Source organism: Salmo salar, chromosome 18 (genome assembly GCF_965601325.2).
Source record: "Salmo salar chromosome 18, fSalSal1, whole genome shotgun sequence".
Lineage (NCBI taxonomy): Eukaryota > Metazoa > Chordata > Actinopteri > Salmoniformes > Salmonidae > Salmo > Salmo salar.
In genome coordinates, this window is record NC_138308.1 from 52,200,001 (window position 1) to 52,211,330 (window position 11,330).

Here is an 11,330-nt window from a genome sequence, read left to right on the forward strand (position 1 = left end):
ACACTGAATCAGATTATATAGACAAGGAGGACCTGATCCTAGATCAGTTTTGTCTTCTAGATCACACTGAATCAGATTACAGTGCCTTGCGAAAGTATTCGGCCCCCTTGAACTTTTCGACCTTTTGCCACATTTCAGGCTTTAAACATAAAGATGTAAAACTGTACTTTTTTGTGAAGAATCAACAACAAGTGGGACACAATCATGAAGTGGAACGAAATTTATTGGATATTTCAAACTTTTTTTAACAAATAAAAAACTGAAATTGGGTGTGCAAAATTATTCAGCCCCCTTAAGTTAATACTTTGTAGCGCCACCATTTGCTGCGATGACAGCTGTAAGTCGCTTGGGGTATGTCTCTATCAGTTTTGCATATCGAGAGACTGAAATTTTTGCCCATTCCTCCTTGCAAAACAGCTCGAGCTCAGTGAGGTTGGATGGAGAGCGTTTGTGAACAGCAGTTTTCAGTTCTTTCCACAGATTCTCGATTGCATTCAGGTCTGGACTTTGACTTGGCCATTCTAACACCTGGATATGTTTATTTGTGAACCATTCCATTGTAGATTTTGCTTTATGTTTTGGATCATTGTCTTGTTGGAAGACAAATCTCCGTCCCAGTCTCAGGTCTTTTGCAGACTCCATCAGGTTTTCTTCCAGAATGGTCCTGTATTTGGCTCCATCCATCTTCCCATCAATTTTAACCATCTTCCCTGCCCCTGCTGAAGAAAAACAGGCCCAAACCATGATGCTGCCACCACCATGTTTGACAGTGGGGATGGTGTGTTCAGGGTGATGAGCTGTGGTGCTTTTACGCCAAACATAACGTTTTGCATTGTTGCCAAAAAGTTCGATTTTGGTTTCATCTGACCAGAGCGCTTTCTTCCACATGTTTGGTGTGTCTCCCAGGTGGCTAGTGGCAAACTTTAAACAACACTTTTTATGGATAATTTTAAGAAATGGCTTTCTTCTTGCCACTCTTCCATAAAGGCCAAATTTGTGCAGTGTACGACTGATTGTTGTCCTATGGACAGAGTCTCCCACCTCAGCTGTAGATCTCTGCAGTTCATCCAGAGTGATCATGGGCCTCTTGGCTGCATCTCTGATCAGTCTTCTCCTTGTATGAGCTGAAAGTTTAGAGGGATGGCCGGGTCTTCGTAGATTTGCAGTGGTCTGATACTCCTTCCATTTCAATATTATCGCTAGCACAGTGCTCCTTGGGATGTTTAAAGCTTGGGAAATCTTTTTGTATCCAAATCCGGCTTTAAACTTCTCCACAACAGTATCTCGGACCTGCCTGGTGTGTTCCTTGTTCTTCATGATGCTCTCTGCGCTTTAAACGGACCTCTGAGACTATCAAAGAGCAGGTGCATTTATACGGAGACTTGATTACACACAGGTGGATTCTATTTATCATCATTAGTCATTTAGGTCAACATTGGATCATTCAGAGATCCTCACTGAACTTCTGGATTGAGTTTGCTGCACTGAAAGTAAAGGGGCTGAATAATTTTGCACGGGCAATTTTTCAGTTTTTTATTTGTTAAAAAAGTTTGAAATATCCAATAAATTTCGTTCCACTTCATAATTGTGTCCCACTTGTTGTTGATTCTTCACAAAAAATACAGTTTTATATCTTTATGTTTGAAGCCTGAAATGTGGCAAAAGGTCGAAAAGTTCAAGGGGGCCGAATACTTTCGCAAGGCACTGTATATAGACAAGGAGGACCTGTTCTACAATCAGTTTGTCTTTTGATCACACTGAATCAGATTATATAGACAAGGAGGACCTGATCCTAGATCAGCACTGACTTCATTGTAAACAACACAGTATCATCTCTGAACGTGTTAGTCACTGTAAGAAGTGTGATTGACCTCACTCATACAGCTGAAGCTGCCCCCCCCCCTCCATTTCAGTCACCAGTTCTATATACTTTATCCTCCTTCATGTCGACCTGATTGCCGTGCAGACGCAGGCAGAGATGTGATGAATGCGGTTACGTTAAACTAAAGGGCTAATTAACCTGTCTGGGCCAGTGGGACGCTTGCGTCCCACCCTAATCAACAGCCAGTGGAATCGCGTCGCGCTAAATGCAAAACCTCATAAATGCTATAACTTCAATTTCTCAAACATATGACTATTTTACACCGTTTTATAGATACACCTCTCCTGAATCGAACCACGTTGTCCGATTTCAAAAAGGCTTTACAGCAAAAGCAAAACATTAGATTATGTCAGCAGAGTACCCAGCCAGAAATAATCACACAGCGATTTTCAATGCAACTAGCATGCATCACAAATACCCAAAACACAGCTAAATGCAGCACTAACCTTTGACAACCTTCATCAGATGACACTCCTAGGACATCATGTTACACAACACATGCATTTTTTGTTCGATAAAGTTCATATTTATATATAAAAACAGCATTTTACATCGGCGCATGACGTTCAGAAAATCTTTTCCCTCAAATGCTTCCGGTGAATTAGCGCTACAATTTACAAAATTACTATTCGAAAACATTGTTAAAATGTAATATTGTCATTCAAAGACTTATAGATTAACATGTCTTGAATGCCATCGCTTTGCCAGATTTAAAAATAACTTTACTGGGAAATCACACTTTGCAATAAACGACGTGGTATGCCCAGAAAAAAAGTCTAGGCTATAAATGTTGGAGCCATCTTGGAACGATCAACCATCAAAAATACTATTGTAAATAATCCCTTACCTTTGATTATCTTTATCAGAAGGCACTTCTAGGAATCCCAGGTCCATAACAAATGTAGTTTTGTTCAAAAAAGTTAATAATTTATGTCCCAATAGTGTTAGCGCGCTCCGAAGGCTACTGAAAATGTACCGTGTGCGTCTGACTTGTCGTCAGGAATGAGCAAAAAATATATATTTAAGTTCGTTCAAACATGTCAAATGTTGTATAACATAAATCTTCAGGGGGTTTTTCAACCAGGGCTTCAATAATATTCCATTGGGACGGTTGCATTGTTTTTCAAAACGTTTCGAAAAGGGAGAGTAGCCATGGGCGCCGACGTCACAATGGTAATGGCCCATCCCCTGTGACCAATATCAACAGCCTCTCTTTGGGTCAGTTACTACCATAGAAGACTCAAACCACTTTGTAAAGACTGGGGACATCTAGTGGAAGCCATAGGAAGTGCTAAATGATTCACAAGCCCCTGTGTGTTTCAATGGCAAATGTTTGAAGTGATATCCACACATCAGATTTCAGTTTCCTGTCAGGATTTGTCTCAGGGTTTTGACTGCCATATGAGTTCTGTTATACTCACAGACACCATTCAAACAGTTTTAGAAACTTTAGGGTGTTTTCTATCCAAATCAAACAATTATATGCATATTCTAGTTACTGGGCAGGAGTAGTAACCAGATTAAATCGGGTACGTTTTTTATCCGGCCGTGCAAATACTGCCCCCTATCCCTAACAGGTTTAAACACTAGTTGCCTGGGATGCAGCTGCTAATCGCTAGTTGCCTGGGATGCAGCTGCTAATCACCTGACACGGTGAGACAGAGAAAGGGTGGCGTCAGAACGAGGTCTGCTGATTTGCTGGGCCAGGTCTAATTAGCCCCAGATGTAATGCTGATTGGCTGGGCCAGGTCTAATTAGCCCCAGATATAATGCTGATTGGCTGGGCCAGGTCTAATTAGCCCCAGATGTAATGCTGATTGGCTGGGCCAGGTCTAATTAGCCCCAGATGTAATGCTGATTTGCTGGGCCAGGTCTAATTAGCCCCAGATGTAATGCTGATTGGCTGGGCCAGGTCTAATTAGCCCCAGATGTATTGCTGATTGGCTGGGCCAGGTCTAATTAGCCCCAGATGTAATGCTGATTGGCTGGGCCAGGTCTAATCAGCCCCAGATGTAATGCTGATTGGCTGGGCCAGGTCTAATTAGCCCCAGATGTAATGCTGATTGGCTGGGCCAGGTCTAATTAGCCCAAGAGGTAATGCTGATTGGCTGGGCCAGGTCTAATTAGCCCCAGATGTAATGCTGATTGGCTGGGCCAGGTCTAATTAGCCCCAGATGTATTGCTGATTGGCTGGGCCAGGTCTAATTAGCCCCAGATGTAATGCTGATTGGCTGGGCCAGGTCTAATTAGCCCCAGATGTAATGCTGATTGGCCGGGCCAGGTCTAATTAGCCCCAGATGTAATGCTGATTGGCCGGGTCAGGTCTAATTAGCCCCAGATGTAATGCTGATTGGCCGGGCCAGGTCTAATTAGCCCCAGATGTAATGCTGATTGGCCGGGCCAGGTCTAGTTAGCCCCAGATGTAATGCTGATTGGCCGGGCCAGGTCTAATTAGCCCCAGATGTAATGCTGATTGGCCGGGCCAGGTCTAATTATCCCCAGATGTAATGCTGATTGGCTGGGCCAGGTCTAATTAGCCCCAGATGTAATGGACACGGAATAAAGATTTGGGACCCTATCCCCTATATAGTGCACTACTGTTGAGTCCTATACGGGCCTAAAGTAGTGCACTAAAGTGGTAATCGGTTGCCATTTGGGAAACTCAGAGGCTGAGCAATGCCTTAATTACCTATTCTATTGTGGTCGTATTGGCAGGAGCAAAGCCATCAGAACCCATCAGAATGAACCGTTCATGTGTTGAAAATCCCAAATTGTTTTCATAGTCAACTTAAACACACTTACCCCACCAGACATGCCACCAGGGGTCTTTTCACAGTCCCTAAAATCCAGAACAAATTCAAGAAAGCATACAGTATTATATAGAGCCCTTATTGCATGGAACTTCCTTCTATCTCATATTGCTCAAATAAACAGCAAACCTGGTTTCATAAAAACAGATAAAGCAACACCTCACGGCACAACGCCTCTCCCCTATTGGACCTAGATAGTTTGTGTGTATGCATTGATATATGTAGGCTACGTGTGCCTTCGTTTTTTTTTATTACGTAGGTCTGTCCTTGAGCTGTTCTTGTCTATTAATGTTCTGTATTATGTTTAATGTTCTGTGTGGACCCCAGGAAGAGTAGCTGCTGCTTTCACATCAGCTAATGGGGGATCCTAATAAAATAGCAAAATAGCAAACCACAAAATAAAACTTTTTCATCCGTATCTCTGATGACGAGGTTATATCAAAAGTTCAAACATCAATTCATGTCTCAGGTGATGTCATGCAAGACTTTACAATTTGGGAATTGGTGGAACTTTCTTCTTCAAACATTATGGTGTCAGGTTGTAATGTAACTGTCAGGTTGTCAGGTTGTAATGTAACTGTCAGGTTATAATGTAACTGTCAGGTTGTAATGTAACTGTCAGGTTGTAATGTAACTGTCAGGTTATAATGTAACTGTCAGGTTGTCAGGTTATAATGTAACTGTCAGGTTATAATGTAACTGTCAGGTTGTCAGGTTGTAATTTAACTGTCAGGTTGTCAGGTTGTAATGTAACTGTCAGGTTGTCAGGTTGTAATGTAACTGTCAGGTTGTAATGTAACTGTCAGGTTGTCAGGTTGTAATGTAACTGTCAGGTTGTAATGTAACTGTCAGGTTGTCAGGTTATAATGTAACTGTCAGGTTGTAATGTAACTGTCAGGATATAATGTAAATGTCAGGTTGTCAGGTTGTAATGTAACTGTCAGGTTGTAATGTAACTGTCAGGTTGTCAGGTTATAATGTAACTGTCAGGTTGTAATGTAACTGTCAGGTTATAATGTAACTGTCAGGTTATAATGTAACTGTCAGGTTGTCAGGTTGTAATGTAACTGTCAGGTTGTCAGGTTGTAATGTAACTGTCAGGTTATAATGTAACTGTCAGGTTGTCAGGTTGTAATGTAACTGTCAGGTTGTAATGTAACTGTCAGGATGTAATGTAACTGTCAGGATGTAATGTAACTGTCAGGTTGTCAGGTTGTAATGTAACTGTCAGGTTGTCAGGTTGTAATGTAATTGTCAGGTTGTCAGGTTGTAATGTAACTGCCAGGTTGTAATGTAACTGTCAGGTTGTCAGGTTATAATGCAACTGTCAGGTTGTAATGTAACTGTCAGGTTGTAATGTAACTGTCAGGTTGTAATGTAACTGTCAGGTTGTAATGTAACTGTCAGGTTGTCAGGTTATAATGTAACTGTCAGGTTGTCAGGTTGTAATGTAACTGTCAGGCTGTCAGGTTGTAATGTAACTGTCAGGTTGTAATGTAATTGTCAGGTTGTCAAGTTATCATGTAACTGTCAGGTTGTCAAGTTATAATGTAACTGTGAGGTTGTAATGTAACTGTCAGGTTGTAATGTAACTGTCAGGTTGTAATGTAACTGTCAGGTTATAATGTAACTGTCAGGTTGTAATGTAACTGTCAGGTTATAATGTAACCGTCAGGTTGTCAGGTTATAATGTAACCTTCAGGTTGTAATGTAATTGTCAGGTTGTAATGTAACTGTCAGGTTGTTATGTAACTGTCAGGTTGTCAGGTTATAATGTAACTGTCAGGTTGTAATGTAACTGTCAGGTTGTAATGTAACTGTCAGGTTGTAATGTAACTGTCAGGTTGTCAGGTTGTCAGGTTGTAATGTAACTGTCAGGTTATAATGTAACTGTCAGGTTGTCAGGTTGTAATGTAGCTGTCAGGTTGTAATGTAACTGTCAGGTTGTAATGTAACTGTCAGGTTGTCAGGTTGTAATGTAACTGTCAGGTTGTAATGTAACTGTCAGGTTATAATGTAACAGTCAGGTTGTCAGGTTGTAATGTAACCTTCAGGTTATAATGTAATTGTCAGGTTGTAATGTAACTGTCAGTTTGTTATGTAACTGTCAGGTTGTCAGGTTATAATGTAACTGTCAGGTTGTAATGTAACTGTCAGGTTGTAATGTAACTGTCAGGTTATAATGTAACTGTCAGGTTGTCAGGTTGTAATGTAGCTGTCAGGTTGTAATGTAACTGTCAGGTTATAATGTAACTGTCAGGTTGTCAGGTTGTAATGTAACTGTCAGGTTGTAATGTAACTGTCAGGTTATAATGTAACAGTCAGGTTGTCAGGTTATAATGTAACCTTCAGGTTATAATGTAATTGTCAGGTTGTAATGTAACTGTCAGGTTGTTATGTAACTGTCAGGTTATCAGGTTATAATGTAACTGTCAGGTTGTAATGTAACTGTCAGGTTGTAATGTAACTGTCAGGTTGTAATGTAACTGTCAGGTTGTCAGGTTGTAATGTAACTGTCAGGTTGTAATGTAACTGTCAGGTTGTCAGGTTGTCAAGTTGTAATGTAACTGTCAGGTTGTCAGGTTATAATGTAACTGTCAGGTTGTCAGGTTGTAATGTAACTGTCAGGTTGTAATGTAACTGTCAGGTTGTAATGTAACTGTTAGGTTGTAATGTAACTGTCAGGTTGTCAGGTTGTAATGTAACTGTCAGGTTGTAATGTAACTGTCAGGTTATAATGTAACTGTCAGGTTGTCAGGTTGTAATGTAGCTGTCAGGTTGTAATGTAACTGTCAGGTTATAATGTAACTGTCAGGTTGTCAGGTTGTAATGTAACTGTCAGGTCGTAATGTATATGTCAGGTTATAATGTAACCGTCAGGTTGTCAGGTTATAATGTAACCTTCAGGTTATAATGTAATTGTCAGGTTGTAATGTAACTGTCAGGTTGTTATGTAACTGTCAGGTTGTCAGGTTATAATGTAACTGTCAGGTTATAATGTAACTGTCAGGTTGTAATGTAACTGTCATGTTGTAATGTAACTGTCAGGTTGTAATGTAACTGTCAGGTTATAATGTAACTGTCAGGTTGTAATGTAACTGTCAGGTTATAATGTAACTGTCAGGTTGTAATGTAACTGTCAGGTTATAATGTAAACGTCAGGTTGTCAGGTTATAATGTAACCTTCAGGTTATAATGTAATTGTCAGGTTGTAATGTAACTGTCAGGTTGTTATGTAACTGTCAGGTTGTCAGGTTATAATGTAACTGTCAGGTTGTAATGTAACTGTCAGGTTGTAATGTAACTGTCAGGTTATAATGTAACCGTCAGTTTGTCAGATTATAATGTAACCTTCAGGTTATAATGTAATTGTCAGGTTGTAATGTAACTGTCAGGTTATAATGTAACTGTCAGGTTGTAATGTAACTGTCAGGTTATAATGTAACTGTCAGGTTGTCAGGTTGTCAGGTTGTAATGTAACTGTCAGGTTATAATGTAACTGTCAGGTTGTCAGGTTGTAATGTAGCTGTCAGGTTGTAATGTAACTGTCAGGTTGTAATGTAACTGTCAGGTTGTCAGGTTGTAATGTAACTGTCAGGTTGTAATGTAACTGTCAGGTTATAATGTAACAGTCAGGTTGTCAGGTTGTAATGTAACCTTCAGGTTATAATGTAATTGTCAGGTTGTAATGTAACTGTCAGTTTGTTATGTAACTGTCAGGTTGTCAGGTTATAATGTAACTGTCAGGTTGTAATGTAACTGTCAGGTTGTAATGTAACTGTCAGGATATAATGTAACTGTCAGGTTGTCAGGTTGTAATGTAGCTGTCAGGTTGTAATGTAACTGTCAGGTTATAATGTAACTGTCAGGTTGTCAGGTTGTAATGTAACTGTCAGGTTGTAATGTAACTGTCAGGTTATAATGTAACAGTCAGGTTGTCAGGTTATAATGTAACCTTCAGGTTATAATGTAATTGTCAGGTTGTAATGTAACTGTCAGGTTGTTATGTAACTGTCAGGTTATCAGGTTATAATGTAACTGTCAGGTTGTAATGTAACTGTCAGGTTGTAATGTAACTGTCAGGTTGTAATGTAACTGTCAGGTTGTCAGGTTGTAATGTAACTGTCAGGTTGTAATGTAACTGTCAGGTTGTCAGGTTGTCAAGTTGTAATGTAACTGTCAGGTTGTCAGGTTATAATGTAACTGTCAGGTTGTCAGGTTGTAATGTAACTGTCAGGTTGTAATGTAACTGTCAGGTTGTAATGTAACTGTTAGGTTGTAATGTAACTGTCAGGTTGTCAGGTTGTAATGTAACTGTCAGGTTGTAATGTAACTGTCAGGTTATAATGTAACTGTCAGGTTGTCAGGTTGTAATGTAGCTGTCAGGTTGTAATGTAACTGTCAGGTTATAATGTAACTGTCAGGTTGTCAGGTTGTAATGTAACTGTCAGGTCGTAATGTATATGTCAGGTTATAATGTAACCGTCAGGTTGTCAGGTTATAATGTAACCTTCAGGTTATAATGTAATTGTCAGGTTGTAATGTAACTGTCAGGTTGTTATGTAACTGTCAGGTTGTCAGGTTATAATGTAACTGTCAGGTTATAATGTAACTGTCAGGTTGTAATGTAACTGTCATGTTGTAATGTAACTGTCAGGTTGTAATGTAACTGTCAGGTTATAATGTAACTGTCAGGTTGTAATGTAACTGTCAGGTTATAATGTAACTGTCAGGTTGTAATGTAACTGTCAGGTTATAATGTAAACGTCAGGTTGTCAGGTTATAATGTAACCTTCAGGTTATAATGTAATTGTCAGGTTGTAATGTAACTGTCAGGTTGTTATGTAACTGTCAGGTTGTCAGGTTATAATGTAACTGTCAGGTTGTAATGTAACTGTCAGGTTGTAATGTAACTGTCAGGTTATAATGTAACCGTCAGTTTGTCAGATTATAATGTAACCTTCAGGTTATAATGTAATTGTCAGGTTGTAATGTAACTGTCAGGTTATAATGTAACTGTCAGGTTGTAATGTAACTGTCAGGTTATAATGTAACTGTCAGGTTGTCAGGTTGTAATGTAACTGTCAGGTTGTAATGTAACTGTCAGGTTATAATGTAACAGTCAGGTTGTCAGGTTATAATGTAACCTTCAGGTTATAATGTAATTGTCAGGTTGTAATGTAACTGTCAGGTTGTTATGTAACTGTCAGGTTATCAGGTTATAATGTAACTGTCAGGTTGTAATGTAACTGTCAGGTTGTAATGTAACTGTCAGGTTGTAATGTAACTGTCAGGTTGTCAGGTTGTAATGTAACTGTCAGGTTGTAATGTAACTGTCAGGTTGTCAGGTTGTCAAGTTGTAATGTAACTGTCAGGTTGTCAGGTTATAATGTAACTGTCAGGTTGTCAGGTTGTAATGTAACTGTCAGGTTGTAATGTAACTGTCAGGTTGTAATGTAACTGTTAGGTTGTAATGTAACTGTCAGGTTGTCAGGTTGTAATGTAACTGTCAGGTTGTAATGTAACTGTCAGGTTATAATGTAACTGTCAGGTTGTCAGGTTGTAATGTAGCTGTCAGGTTGTAATGTAACTGTCAGGTTATAATGTAACTGTCAGGTTGTCAGGTTGTAATGTAACTGTCAGGTCGTAATGTATATGTCAGGTTATAATGTAACCGTCAGGTTGTCAGGTTATAATGTAACCTTCAGGTTATAATGTAATTGTCAGGTTGTAATGTAACTGTCAGGTTGTTATGTAACTGTCAGGTTGTCAGGTTATAACGTAACTGTCAGGTTATAATGTAACTGTCAGGTTGTAATGTAACTGTCATGTTGTAATGTAACTGTCAGGTTGTAATGTAACTGTCAGGTTATAATGTAACTGTCAGGTTGTAATGTAACTGTCAGGTTATAATGTAACTGTCAGGTTGTAATGTAACTGTCAGGTTATAATGTAAACGTCAGGTTGTCAGGTTATAATGTAACCTTCAGGTTATAATGTAATTGTCAGGTTGTAATGTAACTGTCAGGTTGTTATGTAACTGTCAGGTTGTCAGGTTATAATGTAACTGTCAGGTTGTAATGTAACTGTCAGGTTGTAATGTAACTGTCAGGTTATAATGTAACCGTCAGTTTGTCAGATTATAATGTAACCTTCAGGTTATAATGTAATTGTCAGGTTGTAATGTAACTGTCAGGTTATAATGTAACTGTCAGGTTGTAATGTAACTGTCAGGTTATAATGTAACTGTCAGGTTTTCAGGTTGTAATGTAACTGTCAGGTTGTAATGTAACTGTCAGGTTGTCAGGTTATAATGTAACTGTCAGGTTATAATGTAACCTTCAGGTTATAATGTAATTGTCAGGTTGTAATGTAACTGTCAGGTTATAATGTAACTGTCAGGTTGTAATGTAACTGTCAGGTTATAATGTAACTGTCAGGTTGTAATGTAACTGTCAGGTTTTCAGGTTGTAATGTAACTGTCAGGTTGTAATGTAACTGTCAGGTTGTCAGGTTATAATGTAACTGTCAGGTTATAATGTAACTGTCAGGTAGTCAGGTTGTAATGTAACTGTCAGGATGTAATGTAACTGTCAGGTTGTAATGTAACTGTCAGGTTGTCAGGTTGTCAGGTTGTA